This window comes from Nerophis ophidion, unplaced genomic scaffold (genome assembly GCF_033978795.1).
Source record: "Nerophis ophidion isolate RoL-2023_Sa unplaced genomic scaffold, RoL_Noph_v1.0 HiC_scaffold_117, whole genome shotgun sequence".
NCBI classification, from domain to species: domain Eukaryota; kingdom Metazoa; phylum Chordata; class Actinopteri; order Syngnathiformes; family Syngnathidae; genus Nerophis; species Nerophis ophidion.
This window is the reverse complement of record NW_026907039.1, coordinates 45,811-64,834: the sequence shown is the minus strand read 5'-3', so window position 1 is coordinate 64,834 and position 19,024 is coordinate 45,811. Positions and strand designations below refer to the sequence as shown.

At 26.2% G+C, this 19,024-nt stretch overlaps 1 long non-coding RNA gene across 1 annotated transcript; it reads right to left on the bottom strand.

The window, feature by feature from the left end:
- Nucleotides 1-8,333: 8,333 nt before the first annotated feature.
- LOC133547479 (uncharacterized) lies at nucleotides 8,334-11,624 on the bottom strand. Its single transcript, XR_009805508.1, has 5 exons — nucleotides 11,569-11,624; nucleotides 11,175-11,333; nucleotides 10,307-10,888; nucleotides 9,189-9,339; nucleotides 8,334-9,084 (listed from the first exon to the last, which is right to left on the bottom strand). It is a non-coding gene; the product is annotated as an uncharacterized LOC133547479 (long non-coding RNA).
- Between the last annotated feature and the right edge of the window lie 7,400 nt (nucleotides 11,625-19,024).

Here is a 19,024-nt window from a genome sequence, read left to right as displayed (position 1 = left end):
GTTTAGTATATGATTATTAAATACATGTTCAGTGTATTAATATTAAATACATGTTTAGTGTATGAATATTAAATACATGTTTAGTGTATAAATATTAAATACATGTTTACTGTATGAAAATTAAATATATGATTAGTGTATAATTACATATACGTTTAGTATATGATTATTAAATACATGTTCAGTGTATTAATATTAAATACATGTTTAGTGTATAAATATTAAATACACGTTTAGTGTAAAAATATTAAATACATGTTTAGTGTATGAATATTAAATACATGTTTAGTGTATGAAAATTAAAAATATGATTAGTGTATGATTACATATACGTTTAGTATATGATTATTAAATACATGTTCAGTGTATAAATATTAAATACATGTTTAGTGTATGAATATTAAATACATGTTTAGTGTATTAATATTAAAAACATGTTTAGTGTATGAATATTAAATACATGTTAAGTGTATAAATATTAAACACATATTTAGTGTATGATTATTAAATACATGATTAGTGTATTAATATTAAATACTTGTTTAGTGTATAAATATTAAATACATGTTTAGTGTATTAATATTAAATACATGTTTAGTGTATTAATATTAAATACATGTTCAGTGTATTAATTTTAAATACATGTTTAGTGTATGAATATTAAATACATGTTTAGTGTATAAATATTAAATACATGTTTAGTGTATTAATATTAAAAACATGTTTAGTGTATGAATATTAAATACATGTTTAGTGTATAAATATTAAATACACGTTTAGTGTATTAATATTAAAAACATGTTTAGTGTATGAATATTAAATACATGTTTAGTGTATGAATATCAAATACATATTTAGTGTATGATTATTAAATACATGATTAGTGTATGAATATTAAATACATGTTTAGTGTATGAATATTAAATACATGTTAAGTGTATAAATATTAAATACATATTTAGTATATGATTATTAAATACATGATTAGTGTATTAATATTAAATACATGTTTAGTGTATTAATATTAAATACATGTTTAGTGTATTAATATTAAATACATGTTTAGTGTATTAATATTAAATACATGTTCAGTGTATGAATATTAAATACATGTTTAGTGTACAAATATTAAATACATGTTTAGTGTATTAATATTAAAAACATGTTTAGTGTATGGATATTAAATACATATTTAGTGTATGATTATTAAATACATGATTAGTGTATTAATATTAAATACTTGTTTAGTGTATAAATATTAAATACATGTTTAGTGTATAAATATTAAATACATGTTTAGTGTATTAATATTAAATACATGTTTAGCGTATTAATATTAAATACATGTTTAGTGTATGAATATTAAATACATGTTTAGTGTATTGATATTAAATACATGTTTAGTGTATTAATATTAAATATATGTTTAGTTTATTAAAATTAAATACATGTTTTTGTATTAAAATTAAATACATGTTTAGTGTATTAATATTAAATACATGTTTAGTTTATTAAAATTAAATACATGTTTTTGTATTAAAATTAAATACATGTTTAGTGTATTGATATTAAATACATGTTTAGTGTATTAATATTAAATATATGTTTAGTTTATTAAAATTAAATACATGTTTAGTGTATAAATATTAAATACATGTTTAGTGTATTAATATTAAATACATGTTTACTGTATGAATATTAAATATATGATTAGTATATAATTACATATACGTTTAGTATATGATTATTAAATACATGTTCAGTGTATTAATATTAAATACATGTTTAGTGTATTAGTATTAAATACATGTTTAGTGTATGAATATTAAATCAATGTTTAGTGTATAAATATTAAATACATGTTTAGTGTATTAATATTAAATATATATTTAGTTTATTAAAATTAAATAAACGTTTTGTATTAATATTAAATACATGTTGAGTGTATTAATTTTAAATACATGTTTAGTGTATGAATATTAAATACAGGTTTAGTGTACAAATATTAAATACATGTTTAGTGTATGAATATTAAATACATGTTTAGTGTACAAATAATAAATACACGTTTAGTGTATTAATATTAAATAGATGTTTAGTGTACAAAAATTAAATAAATGTTTAGTGTAATAATATTAAATACATGTTTAGTGTATTAATATTAAATAGATGTTTAGTGTATGAATATTAAATACAAGTTTAGTGTGAAAATATTAAATACATGTTTAGTCTATTATTAAATTCCATTTTAGTGTATAATTATTAAATACATGTTTAGTGTATTAATATTAAATACATGTTTAGTGTATTAATATTAAATACATGTTTAGTGTATGAATATTAAATACTTGTTTAGTGTATGAATATTAAATACATGTTTAGTTTATTAAACTTAAATACATGTTTTTGTATGAATCTTAAATACACGTTTAGTGTATGAATATTAAATACATGTTTAGTTTATGAATATTAAATACATGTTTAGTGGATATATAATAAATACATATTTAGTGTATTAATATTAAATAGATGTTTTTGTATTAATATTAAATACATGTTTAGTGTATGAATATTAAATACATGTTTAGTGTATTAATATTAAATACATGTTTAGTGTATAAATATTAAATACAGGTTTAGTGTATTAATATTAAATACATGTTTAGTGTATAAATGTTAAATACATGTTTAGTTTATGAATATTAAATACATGTTTAGTGTATTAATATTAAATATATATTTAGTTTATTAAAATTAAATACATGTTTTGTATTAATATTAAATACATGTTTAGGTTATAAATATTAAATACATGTTTAGTGTATTAATTTTAAATACATGTTTAGTGTATGAATATTAAATACATGTTTAGTGTACAAATATTAAATACATGTTTAGTGTATGAATATTAAATACATGTTTAGTGTACAAATATTAAATATATGTTTAGTGTATTAATATTAAATAGATGTTTAGTGTATAATTATTAAATACATGTTTAGTGTATTAATATTAAATACATGTTTAGTGTACAAATATTAAATACATGTTTAGTGTATTAATATTAAATAGATGTTTAGTGTATGAATATTAAATACATGTTTAGTGTGAAAATATCAAATACATGTTTAGTGTACAAATATTAAATACATGTTTAGTGTATTAATATTAAATACATGTTTAGTGTGAAAATATCAAATACATGTTTAGTCTATTATTAAATTCCATTTTAGTTTATAATTATTAAATACATGTTTAGTGTATTAATATTAAATACATGTTTATTGTATTAATATAAAATATATATTTAGTTTATTAAAATTAAATACATGTTTTTGTATTAATATTAAATACATTTTTTGTGTATAAATATTAAATACATGTTTACTGTATTAATATTAAATACATGTTTAGTGTATGAATAATAACAACATGTTTAGTGTATTAATATTAAATACATGTTTAGTGTATAAATATTAAATACATGTTTAGTGTATGAATATTAAATACATGTTTAGTGTATTAATATTAAATGTTCAGTTTATTAAAATTAAATACATGTTTTTGTATTAATATTAAAAACATGTTTAGTGTATAAATGTTAAATACATGTTTAGTGTATAAATGTTAAATACATGTTTAGTGTATTAATATTAAATATATGTTTAGTGTATTAAAATTAAATACATGTTTTTGTATTCATATTAAATACATGTTTAGTGTATGAATATTAAATACACAGTTAGTGTATGAATATTAAATACATGTTTAGTTTATGAATATTAAATACATGTTTAGTGGATACATAATAAATAATTAGTCTCTTAATATTAAATACATGTTTAGTGTATAAATAATAACTACATGTTTAGTGTATAAATGTTGAATACATGTTTAGTTTATGAATATTAAATATATGTTTAGTGTATTAATATTAAATATGTATTTAGTTTATTACAATTAAATACCTATTTTTTATTAATATTAAATACATGTTTAGTGTATAAATATTAAATACATGTTTAGTGTATTAATATTAAATACATGTTTAGTGTATGAATATTAAATACATGTTTAGTGTATAAATATTAAATACATGTTTAGTGTATTAATATTAAATACATGTTTAGTGTATTAATATCAAATACACTTTTAGTGTATAAATAATAACTAAATGTTTAGTGTATGAATATTAAATATATATTTAGTTTATTAAAATCAAATACATGTTTTTGTATTAATATTAAATACATGTTTAGTGTATGAATATTAAATACATGTTTAGTGTATTAATATTAAATACATGTTTAGTGTATAAATATTAAATACAGGTTTAGTGTATTAATATTAAATACATGTTTAGTGTATAAATGTTAAATACATGTTTAGTTTATGAATATTAAATACATGTTTAGTGTATTAATATTAAATATATATTTAGTTTATTAAAATTAAATACATGTTTTGTATTAATATTAAATACATGTTTAGTGTATAAATATTAAATACATGTTTAGTGTATTAATTTTAAATACATGTTTAGTGTATGAATATTAAATACATGTTTAGTGTACAAATATTAAATACATGTTTAGTGTATGAATATTAAATACATGTTTAGTGTACAAATATTAAATATATGTTTAGTGTATTAATATTAAATAGATGTTTAGTGTATAATTATTAAATACATGTTTAGTGTATTAATATTAAATACATGTTTAGTGTACAAATATTAAATACATGTTTAGTGTATTAATATTAAATAGATGTTTAGTGTATGAATATTAAATACAAGTTTAGTGTGAAAATATCAAATACATGTTTAGTCTATTATTAAATTCCATTTTAGTTTATAATTATTAAATACATGTTTAGTGTATTAATATTAAATACATGTTTATTGTATTAATATAAAATATATATTTAGTTTATTAAAATTAAATACATGTTTTTGTATTAATATTAAATACATTTTTTGTGTATAAATATTAAATACATGTTTACTGTATTAATATTAAATACATGTTTAGTGTATGAATAATAACAACATGTTTAGTGTATTAATATTAAATACATGTTTAGTGTATAAATATTAAATACATGTTTAGTGTATGAATATTAAATACATGTTTAGTGTATTAATATTAAATGTTCAGTTTATTAAAATTAAATACATGTTTTTGTATTAATATTAAAAACATGTTTAGTGTATAAATGTTAAATACATGTTTAGTGTATAAATGTTAAATACATGTTTAGTGTATTAATATTAAATATATGTTTAGTGTATTAAAATTAAATACATGTTTTTGTATTCATATTAAATACATGTTTAGTGTATGAATATTAAATACACAGTTAGTGTATGAATATTAAATACATGTTTAGTTTATGAATATTAAATACATGTTTAGTGGATAAATAATAAATGATTAGTCTCTTAATATTAAATACATCTTTAGTGTATAAATAATAACTACATGTTTAGTGTATAAATGTTAAATACATGTTTAGTTTATGAATATTAAATATATGTTTAGTGTATTAATATTAAATATGTATTTAGTTTATTAAAATTAAATACCTATTTTTTATTAATATTAAATACATGTTTAGTGTATAAATATTAAATACATGTTTAGTGTATTAATATTAAATACATGTTTAGTGTATGAATATTAAATACATGTTTAGTGTATAAATATTAAATACATGTTTAGTGTATTAATATCAAATACACTTTTAGTGTATAAATAATAAATAAATGTTTAGTGTATGAATATTAAATATATATTTAGTTTATTAAAATCAAATACATGTTTTTGTATTAATATTAAATACATATTAAGTGTAAGAATAATAACGACATGTTTATTGAATGAATATTAAATACATGTTTAGTGTATAAATATTAAATAAATGTTTAGTGTATGATTATTAAATACATGTTTAGTGTATTAATATTAAATATGTGTTTACTTTATTTAAATTAAATACATGTTTTTGTATTAATATTAAATACATGTTTAGTGTATGAATAATAACTACAGGTTTAGTGTATGAATATTAAATACATGTTTAGTGTATAAATGTTAAATACATTCTTAGTTTATGAATATTAAATACATGCTTAGTGTATTAATATTAAATATATATTTAATTTATTAAAATTAAATACATGTTTTTTATTAATATTAAATACATGTTTAGTGTATTAATATTAAATACACTTTTAGTGTATAAATATTAAATACAGGTTTAGTGTAAAAATATTAAATACATGTTTAGTGTATTAATATTAAATATATGTTTAGTTTATTAAAATTAAATACATGTTTTTGTATAAATATTAAATACATATTAAGTGTAAGAATAATAACTACATGTTTATTGAATGAATATTAAATACATGTTTAGTGTATGAATATTTAATACATGTTTAGTGTATTAATATTAAATACATGTTTAGTGTATTAATATTAAATACATGTTTAGTGTATAAATGTTAAATACATGTTTAGTGTATAAATATTAAATATATGTTTAGTTTATTAAAATTAAATACATGTTTTTGTATTATTATTAAATACATGTTTAGTGTATGAATATTAAATACATGTTTAATGTATAAATAACATGATTACTGTATGAATATTAAATATATGATTAGTATATAATTACATATACGTTTAGTATATGATTATTAAATACATGTTCAGTTTATTAATATTAAATACATGTTTAGTGTATAAATATTAAATACATGTTTATTGTATAAATATTAAATACATGTTTAGTGTATAAATATTAAATACATGTTTTTTGTATAAATATTAAACATATGTTTGGTGTATAAATATTAAATACATCCTGCCATCAGTGTGTGAATGTGTGTGTGAATGGAGAAATACTATCAAAGCGCTTTGGGCTCCTTAAAAAGAGGTAGAAAAGCGCTATACAAGTACAAACATTTACCATTTATATATATATATATATATATATATAAATCCCATACATGTGTATATTCATGTATATATACACATATATTGATATACTATACATAATATTAACGGGACGATGTGGCGTTTCCAGTGAGGGTTGGACTTTGTCACCCATTCTGTTCAAAACTTTCATGGACATAATTTCTAGGCGCAGTCAAGGTGTTGAGGGGATCTGGTTTGGTGGCTGCAGTATTAGGTCTCTGCTTTTTGCAGATGATGTGGTCCCGATGGCTTCATCTGGCCAGGATCTTCAGCTCTCACTGGATCGGTTCACAGCCGAGTGTGAAGCGACTGCGATGGGAATCAGCACCTCCAAATCCGAGTCCATTGTTATCATTCGGAAGAGGGTGGAGTGCCATCTCCAGGTTGGGGAGGAGACCCTGCTCCCAAGTGGAGGAGTTCAAGTACCTCAGAGTCTTGTTCACGGTGTGGCGTCTTCAGTAATGCGGACGTGGTGAAGAAGGAGCTGAACCGGAAGGCAAAGCTCTCAATTTACTGGTCGATCTACGTTCCCATCCTCACCTATAGTCATGAGCTTTGGGTTAGGACCAAAAGGACAAGATCATGGGTAAAAGTGGTCGGAATGAGTTTCCTCCGCCGGGTGGTGGGTCTCTCCCTTAGAGATAGGGTGAGAAGCTCTGCCATCCGGGAGGAACTCAAAGTAAAGCCGCTGCTCCTTCACATGGAGAGGAGCCAGATGAGGTGGTTCGGGCATCTGCTCAGGATGCCACCCGAAGGTCTCTCTATGGAGGTGTTTTGGGCACATCAAACCGGTACACTTTAAATAAAATAAAAAGTTGAGAAAACACACATTTTCAAGGTAACTTGATGCAACAAGATTTTTGCGTTTTACTATTGTTGACTTAACTAGTTGAGATAAGAGTTATGTCAACTCAGATCTTCTTGTTCACCAAATTATTATATTTACGTCGGACCAACAATAAAGTTCATTCTTCAATTCCATATATTATTACCTTCAACTAACTCATATATTCTTGTTGAACTTTGACTACTGTTCTTGACTTAACTAAGATTTCAAAGTTTAGATAAGAGTTTTACCAACTCGATCTTGTTCACCAAATTATTATATTCACGTCGGACCAACAATAAATTTCATGCTTCAATTCCATGTATTTTCACCTTCAACTACCTCGGAAATTCTTGTTACTTCAGTTACTAAAATTCCTTTACAAGTCAAGTAACATTTATGTTGCGATAATTTTTTTCTTTAAATGCTGAATGAATAAATAAAATAAAGAGCAGACATCAAAATATATCCAAAACCTTGTTTATTTCTCATTTAGAAACATGTTTAACATAAGGGTTCAATTGGGTGTCAGAGACCTTGACACTTTCCCAGCTATTTTCTTTAAAGTGAATAAACCAGCTAAGAAAGTTAAAAGCTAAGAAATAAATGCTTTTACAGCAGCCAGGCAATATAATTGTGTAATGATTTGATGATAGAATTATCATCATAGATAGAGAAAATGTGTTTAGTAAATTAGAAGAGTTGACAAACTTGATCAGCTGACAGTGAATATGCACCTCTTGTCAACTTCACTTAAATGTAAAGAAAAAGATATATCTACATTTAAGTGAGATTCACAAAATACCAATATGCTACATAACAAATGGCAGTACCGAGTTCTGGCGGGTTATGTGGCATAATGGCGTTTTGGGAATCTCACTCAATTTTAAATATATTTTGAAAAAAAAAATTTTTTTTAAAAATGGTGTATCTCACTTAATTGTAAATACATTTTGAAAATAAATATAATTGTTTTCCGTGAGGCCTTGCATGTTTTAAATCACTGGCTGTGAAGTTTTATATGAGCACCAACCACAACGCACTCGAACAGGCAGAAAACATAGGTTGGCTTCCACATTAAGAGTCACAGCAAAAGCTTTGTTTTCAGAGACCTTGTCCGCTGAGAGCCCATCCATCCATCCATTTTCTACCGCTTATTCCCTTTTGGAGTCACGGGGGGCGCTGGCGCCTATCTCAGCTACAATCGGGCGCCAGGCAGGGTACACTCTGGACAAGTCGCCACCTCATCGCAGGGCCGCACTGAGAGCCAAGCTGGAAAAAGATAGACTGAATTGCTTCAAAGGTGTACGTCATCTCCTTTGGATAATCAATGTTGATGGCATACAGTAGGCCAAAGAGGTATGCAAAGGCGGTACCGAGGTCTGGCAGGTCATGTAGCACCATGGAACCTTCCAACACAACAGCCCAGTCCCGTAAGTTGGGTGATACAGCAGGATCATCTTCTTCAAGGATTGTAAGGATGCCAACAGACACGCCTCTGAGCACTCTTTCTTCAGGGTCACTTTCCTGAGGGTAAGTAACACATGCATGATTGAGTGTTAGGTCCAACAAAAGGATGTCATTGTGTGGATCTTCTGGGAACGATTACAATTTTACAATGTTCAAAAAAATGGGAAAAACCCTTAAATTACTTTCAAATGAATTGAAGGTAGAACATTAACCATTAAATATTTAAAAAAAAATGGGGCAAGAACTTTTCTTTATGATTATATGCATTGGTTAAAGAATATGACATTTGGGCATTCAAAAACAAATCTGGGCACAAAATGAAATCTACACAAAGTGTATTATGCATAAAATCTTTGTCATCAGCTATGAGATCCTACTCCATTCATCCATCCATTTTGTACCGCTTATTCCCTATGGAGTCGCGGGGGTTGCTGGTGCCTATCTCAGCTACAATCAGATCCTACTCAAAATGTTAAAATAGTAATAGTTGTTTAGCTTGTTGCTCCACTCTCTGGTTCAAGGCAAGGCAACAGAAATCATTCATTTTAACTGTTTGTGCATTTTGGAAGGAATAGGCGAAGATTGTTCATCGCAAGTAAGCTTAGCTCAAAAACTAGCAGTCAATTGTAAGTGTTAGTATGCCGCCGCCGACTGTGAGCCAGGGTGAATTTAGTTTATATTCAACAGACATTCATCAGCAACGTCGTTTTCTCTTCTGCAACTTAAAACTAACAGCATGTCGTCGGAATAGAGTTGTAAAGTTTATCTTCTGACTGTTGGCGAAGGCAGGCTACCAATAGACTACCAGTATTTGAGCTAATCTAACAAGCGATGAGGAAACATTGGCTGATTCTTCTTCAAAAATACATCCACAGTTAAAGGAATGGTTTCTATCGACGGATCTTAAACCAGAGAGCAGGGCAACAAGCTAGAATATGAAAATGTTGAACTATTCCATTGAAGCTACATTAGGCCAAATTACTTTTAATTTTCAAGTAAATGTCCTATTATTATTATTACTTACCAAATGCTGCAGGAAAAACGTATGTGACAAACTCCCAGCCGTCCTCGTGTGGGTTGCTGTGACATTGAACACACGACGCATCGTAGCAGGTTTGATTCCCATTTATTGGTTCAATCAACCTTTCTTCGGGCCAGTCGGGCGCACCCATTTCTAGTGCGCTGGCACCTCTTCCTGGTCGCTCTGCACCCTTTGGTGCTCGCCTGCTGCGTCTGTGGCAGGGACTCATTGCGGACTGCTCTCTGTCGTCGGGCTCGTGGTCGGGCTGCCGTGGTTTCCTTTCCTTTCCTGTCTTCCCTCTCGCAATCGTGCCCCCCTCGCCTCTCTTAAAGTCTAGGAGCAGATGCGCAGATTGTGAGCAGATGTGTGTCCTACGCACCTGACTCCGATTGCCGTCCTCCTGCCGCTCCGCGTGCGTCACGCCGCATGCCCCGCCTCCTGGCCTTCATCTTGGTCCAGAACGCCTCTGTCCGCCCGCTGTCGGCCCGTCGGCTGCGTCTCTCCACACTTAGTTGTGTCGTCCCAGACAAAAACGGGGAGGCATCTCAGTGCTGTCATCTTTCGGTGAGACACAATGTCTGATGTCTATAGAGTATACAGTGGAAGACATAAGCATATACATTAGTGAAGCGCCATAGTGGATTTATACAAATGGCAAAATCAAAAGTTGTTTTTAGTAATGACCAGTAGACCGCAAGTCTGACCAGTAGCATGCTCAAGAAAAGGGGAAAAAAAACACTTCAAGCCTTCAGACTAAAGCATTTTCTACTTTTGCAAATTAAAAACAGTTATAATTATCAAATAGCACAAACTAAGAACATATAGCAATGACTGATAAGATCCATTTTACTGACACATGTCCATCACTTACTTGTTCATCAAGCTTATCCAGGAAGTCTTCTATTTGCTGACCAATAGCTTCCTTTCTAGCCCGGTACAGTCTGAGCAGGCGAGCCACATAATTCTCAAGGCACTCATTGAAAGTCTTCAGGAGGTCTTTGCTGGTGATGCCATGACATTTTTCAGATATCTGAAAAACACAATCAGTGGAGCAATGGCATTTAACTTTAATCACAATGTGAGCTTTTGACTTGAGATTTCAGGGCTGATGGTATAGTGGGGTGCTTTATGTTGGAGGAGCATGTAGTGGAGTGGGAGGGCAGGTATAGTGCAGCGTGTCAATAAATGTGTACACTCCTACACCTATTCCATACAGGGCAATGAACATATAAGTACCACAGTTAATAAATAAATGACAGCCATACCTCTTGATTGGAGCTTTCCAATTTGCAATATTTGCACTGCATTCAATCCTCCTCTGAAACACAAGAAACATGAAATGGAAATATTTGGTTTCACTAAAAGCATTTAGCTGCAGACAATTATCCATTTTTTTCCCACCACCTCTATGTTCAACAGATACTTCATACACTTTATATTACACATAAATAGTATAGGCTACACCACGCAGACATGCTACACTTACCATACTCAGTATTATATCAGTTACTTTGTCTACATATTCATGGTAAGTACTCAAATACATGTTAACTTTACTCAAATACATGTTAACTTTACTCAACAGGTCCTACAGGTAAGTATTAGCAAGTAATATTAGCTATGGAAATACTGTGTTTAGTGTAGAGTCACCCCTTTGAACATAAGTGCAGGTAAGTAATGCATAAACATGAATGACATAAAAGGTGAAAATGACAGTTCAGTAATAGACCATTACTCCACACTGAATAATTGTATTAACGTGTCTTAATACTCTCTTGTTCTCAGTTGATCTGCTTTTCCAGCAGGGCACAGACTTGTGGAAGTGAATTACAGTGAGCCGTTTGGGACGGGAGAACAAAAATAAATAGGCGGTCAATAGTAGAACAACCCGTCGGCTAAAAAAAAAATGGCCTTTTCATGGTCGACTATCTTGAAAATATAGAGAAATAAAGGGCGGCGGTGTTAATTGATACGCCTACGTTACACTCACGTCTCTCTCTCGCCCACCATGAATTGATTAACGTGGACCCAGACTTAAACAAGTTGAAAAACTTATTGGGGTGTTACCATTTAGTGGTCAGTTGTACGGAATATGTACTGTGCAATCTGTCAATAAAAGTTTCAATCAATCAATCAAAACCGTGTGAATTCCTAGCCAACTAATCACGGCAGCACTAGTACCCACAACACATTTGAACGGGGGCGGAGGGTTGACACCTCTGCTCTAGCCGTAGGCCGGACTGGTAAAATCACAGCACGATAACTTAAAAATAAAGACAACTTCAGACTGTTTTTCATTGTTTGAAAATAAAACAAGTGTAAAAAGTTTTTTTTACATTGACATGCTGTGGTTAATCATTTTGTTTGTTGTTATTTATATTTTCTGAACACATTATGTGATAATGTTCATCAGTCAACTCATTGGTGTCTTTCAAGATAAAACAAATTATATCAAAGTCAAATTACAGGATGTTATTCGTGTAGTTTGCTCATTTTCCTCGACTGATGTACTAACATCATGTGCTTTATTTTGTACATATGTTGCATCAACTACAAAGAATTGCTATTGCAACATCCAGTGGACACATTTAGAACAGCTGTTTCTTTCATTTAAAAATGTCAGGTACATTTTTATACTTTAACTCATCCTGCGGGCTTGATACAATTTGTTAGCGGGCCTTACGCGGCCCTCGGGCCGGACGTTTGACACCCCTGGGCTAGAGCATTCTGGCGGGATAATAATTAGCTTAGCTCTTCCGTCAATACACACTGCTCATTCAGTATCCCAAAATATTTAGCCGGTTCATCATTCACACAGTTTGTTATGTCCACAATGTCTTAAGCATACATAGCTATAAACACGGATTAGCCTGGTTTGGACCCACACAGAAAGTGATCAGCTTTACATGTAGCAGTCATTGCTAACGGCGACCGCCATCTTGGGCATTGAAGAGGCCACACACACACACGACAGACGCTTAACCACGGTCATGACTTAATGTCGCTGGCAAAATAAACTGGAATAAAAACACAAGTGATGTATATTACACAGGTGTCGATTATAAACAGGGTACCTGTTGTTCACAGTCTCTGCTCCGGTGGCTCTTTCTCTCTCTCTCTCTCTCTCTCTCTCTCTCTCTCTCTCTCTCTCTATATATATATATTTATTTATTTATACACTAAACATGTATTTAATATTATACACTAAACGCATTTTTTAAAATTCATATATTAAACAGTTGTTTAATGAATACTTATACACTAAACATGTAAAGGAGGAATTGGAAGTCTGGGACACTAAATAAGGCACACTTGGAAGTAATGAAGTTCTTTGTGTGTGCAGTTGCAGCAGAAGTCCACAGGAGGGCGCACAATCCCTCTTAATAAGTCTGGTCCCCCCCACCCCCCCCCCCCTCTCTCCCTCTCTCTCTCTCTCTCTCTCTCTCTCTCTCTCTCTCTCTCTCTCTTCTCTCTCTCTCTCTCTCTCTCTCTCTCTCTCTCTCTATATATATATATATATATATATTTATATGTATTTATTCATACACTAAACATGAATTTAATATGTATACACTAAGCACATTTTTTAAAATTCATATATTAAACAGTTGTTTAATTAATACTTATACACTAAACATGTAAAGGAGGAATTGGAAGTCTGGGACACTAAATAAGGCACACTTGGAAGTAATGAAGTTCTTTGTGTGTGCAGTTGCAGCAGAAGTCCACAGGAGGGCGCACAATCCCTCTTAATAAGTCTGGTCCCCCCCACCCCCCCCCCCCTCTCTCCCTCTCTCTCTCTCTCTCTCTCTCTCTCTCTCTCTCTCTCTCTCTCTTCTCTCTCTCTCTCTCTCTCTCTCTCTCTCTCTCTATATATATATATATATATATATTTATATGTATTTATTCATACACTAAACATGAATTTAATATGTATACACTAAGCACATTTTTTAAAATTCATATATTAAACAGTTGTTTAATTAATACTTATACACTAAACATGTAAAGGAGGAATTGGAAGTCTGGGACACTAAATAAGGCACACTTGGAAGTAATGAATTTATTTCTGTGTGCAGTTGCAGCAGAAGTCCACAGGAGGGCGCACGTTCCCTCTTAATAAGTCTGGTCCCCCCCCACCACCCCCCTCTCTCTCTCTCTCTCTCTATCTATGTCTTTCTCTCTCCCTCTCTCTCTCTCTGTCTCTCTCTCTCTCTCTATATATATATATATATTGTTTAATTAATATTTATACACTAAACATGTATTTAATATTTATACACTGAAATATTCGTACACTAAACATGCATTTAATATTCATACACTGAGCATGTATCTAATAATCATATACTAAACACATTTAATATTCATATACTAATCATATTTTTTAATATTCATACAGTAAACATGTATTTATTATTCTCTAAATAAGGCACACTGAAATAATTAATTTATTTGTGTGCAGTTAAGGCAGATTTCCACTGGAGGGCGCACATTCCCTCTTAATAAGTCTGGTCATGCATACACTAAACATAGTTTTTAATATTTATACACTAAACATATTTTTACTATTTGTGCACTAAACATATATTTAATATTTACACACTAAACATGTATTTAATATCAATACAAAAAAATGTATTTAATTTTAATAAACTAAACATATATTTAATATTAATACACTAAACATGTATTTAATATTAATACAATAAACATGTATTTATTAATTATACACTAAACATGTATTTAATATTAATACACTAAACATGTAATTAATATTTATACACTAAATATGTATTTGATATTAATACACTAAACATGTATTTAATATTAATACATTGAACATGTATTTAATATTCATACACCAAACATGTATTTAATATTAATACAAAAAACAAGTATTTAATTTTAGTAAACTAAACATATATTTAATATTAATACACAAAACATGTATTTAATATTAATACACTAAACATGTATTTAATAGTTATACACTAAACATGCATTTAATATTTATACACCAAACATGTATTTAATATGAATACAAAAAACATGTATTTAATTTTAATAAACTAAATATATATTTAATATTAATACACAAAACATGTATTTAATATTAATACACTAAACATATATTTAATATTTATACACTAAACATATATTTAATATTAATACACTAAACATGTATTTAATATTAATACACTAAACATGCATTTAATATTAATACAAAAACATCAAATTAATTTTAATAAACTAAACATATATTTAATATTAATACACTAAACATGTATTTAATATTTATACACTAAACATTTATTTAATATTCATACACTAAACATGTATTTAATATTTATACACTAAACATTTATTTAATATTCATACACTAAACATGTATTTGATATTCATACAAAAACATGTATTTTTGATATTCATACACTAAACATGTATTTAATATTAATACAAAAAACATCTAATTAATTTTAATAAACTAAACATATATTTAATATTAATAAACTAAACATGTATTTAATATTAATACATTGAACATGTATTTAATATTAATACAAAAAACATGTATTTAATTTTAATAAACTAAAGATATATTTAATATTAATACACTAAACATGTATTTAATATTAATACAAACAACATGTATTTAATTTTAATAAACTAAACATATATTTAATATTAATACAACAAACATGTATTTAATTTTAATAAACTAAACATATATTTAATATAAATACACTAAACATGTATTTAATATTAATACAATAAACATGTATTTATTAATTATACACTAAACATGTATTTAATATTAATACACTAAACATGTATTTAATATTAATACATTGAACATCCATCCATCCATTTTCTACCGCTTATTCCCTTTTGGGGTCGCGGGGGGCGCTGGCGCCTATCTCAGCTACAATCGGGCGGAAGGCGCTCCAAAGACATTGAACATGTATTTAATATTAATACAAAAAACATGTATTTAATTTTATTAAACTAAACATATATTTAATATTAATACACAAAACATGTATTTAATATTAATACACTAAACATGCATTTAATATTAATACACTAAACATCTATTTAATATTTATACACTAAACATGTATTTAATATTTATACACTAAACATGTATTTAATATTCATACACTAAACATGTATTTAATATTCATACACTAAACATGTATTTAATATTTATACACTAAACATGTATTTAATATTTATACACTAAACATGTATTTACTATTTCTAAAATAAACATGTATTTAATATTCATACACTAAACATGTATTTAATATTTATACACTAAACATGTATTTAATATTAATACACTAAACATGCATTTAATATTAATACACAAAACATGTATTTAATATTAATACACTAAACATGCATTTAATATTAATACACTAAACATCTATTTAATATTTATACACTAAACATGTATTTAATATTTATACACTAAACATGTATTTAATATTCATACACTAAACATGTATTTAATATTCATACACTAAACATGTATTTAATATTTATACACTAAACATGTATTTAATATTTATACACTAAACATGTATTTACTATTTCTAAACTAAACATGTATTTAATATTCATACAGTAAACATGTATTTAATATTTATACACTAAACATGTATTTAATATTAATACAAAAAACATGTATTTAAATATTAATACACTAAACATATATTTAATATTTATACACTAAACATGTATTTAATATTCATACACGAAACATGTATTTAATATTCATACAAAAACATGTATTTAATTTTAATAAACTAAACATATATTTAATATTAATACACTAAACATGTATTAAATATTTATACACTAAACATGTATTTAATATTCATTCAATAAACATGTAGTTATTATTCTTACACTTAATATGTATTTAATATTAATACAAAAACATGTATTTAATTTTAATAAACTAAACATATATTTAATTTTAATACACTAAACATGTATTTAATATTTATACACAAAAAGTGTATTTAATATTAATACACTAAACATGTATTTAATATTTATACACTAAACATTTATTTAATATTCATACACTAAACATGTATTTAATATTAATACACTAAACATGTATTTAATATTTATACACTAAACATGTATTTAATATTAATACAAAAACATGTATTTAATTTGAATAAACTAAATATATATTTAATATTAATACACTAAACATGTATTTAATATTCATAACTAAACATGTATTTAACATTTATACACTAAACATGTATTTAATATTAATACATTAAACATGTATTTAATATTAATACACTAAACCTGTAGTTATTATTCATACACTAAACATGTATTTAATATTAATACACTAAACCTGTATTTAATATTTACACACTAAACATGTATTTAATATTAATACAAAAACATGTATTTAATTTTAATAAACCAAACACATATTTAATATTAATAGACTAAACATGTATTTAATATTTATACACTAAACATGTATTTAATATTCATACAAAAACATGTATTAATTTTAATAAACTAAACATATATTTAATATTAATACACTAAACATGTATTTAATATTTATACACTAAACATGTATTTAATATTAATACAAAAACGTGTATTTAATTTTAATAAACCAAACATATATTTAATATTAATACCCTAAACATGTATTTAATATTTATACACTAAACATATATTTAATATTAATACAATAACATGTATTTAAGTTTAATAAACTAAACATATATTTAATATTAATACACTAAACATGTATTTAATATTTATACACTAAACATGTATTTAATACTAATACACTAAACATGTATTTAATATTCATACACTAAACATGTATTTAATATTTATACACTAAACATGTATTTAATATTCATACACTAAACATGTAGTTATTATTATTATTATCATTATTATTATTATTATTATTATTATTATTATTATAGTGTATAAATATTAAATACATGTTTAGTGTCCGAATATTAAATATATGTTTAGTTTATTAAACCTAAATAAATTTTTTTAAATTAATTTTAAATACATGTTTAGTGTATGAAAATTAAATATGTTTAGTTTATTAAAATTAAATACATGTTTTTGTATTAATATCAAATACATGTTTAGTGTATTAATATTAAATAGATGCTTAGTGTATAAATATTAAATACATGTTTAGTGTATTAATATTAAAGACATGTTTAATGTATTAATGTTAAATATATGTTTAGTGTATTAATATTAACTACATGTTTAGTGTATAAATATTAAATATATGTTTAGTTAATTAAAATTAAATACATGTTTTTGTATTAATATTAAATACATGTTTAGTTTATAAATATTAAATACATGTTTAGTGTATTACTATTAAATACATGTTTAGTGTATGAATATTAAATACATGTTTAGTGTATAAATATAAGTGTATGAGAAACCAAACTTATGTAAAAAAAAAAAAGAAAAAAAAAAAGGAAAAAGAGAGAGAGAGAGAGACGGAGAGGACCGGACTTATTAAGAGGGAACGTGCGCCCTCCTGTGGACTTCTGCTGCAACTGCACGCATAAAGAAATTCATTATTTCCAAGTGTGCCTTATTTAGAGGATAATAAATACATGTTTACTAAATGAATATTAAATATATGATTAGTATATGATTACATATACGTTTAGTATATGA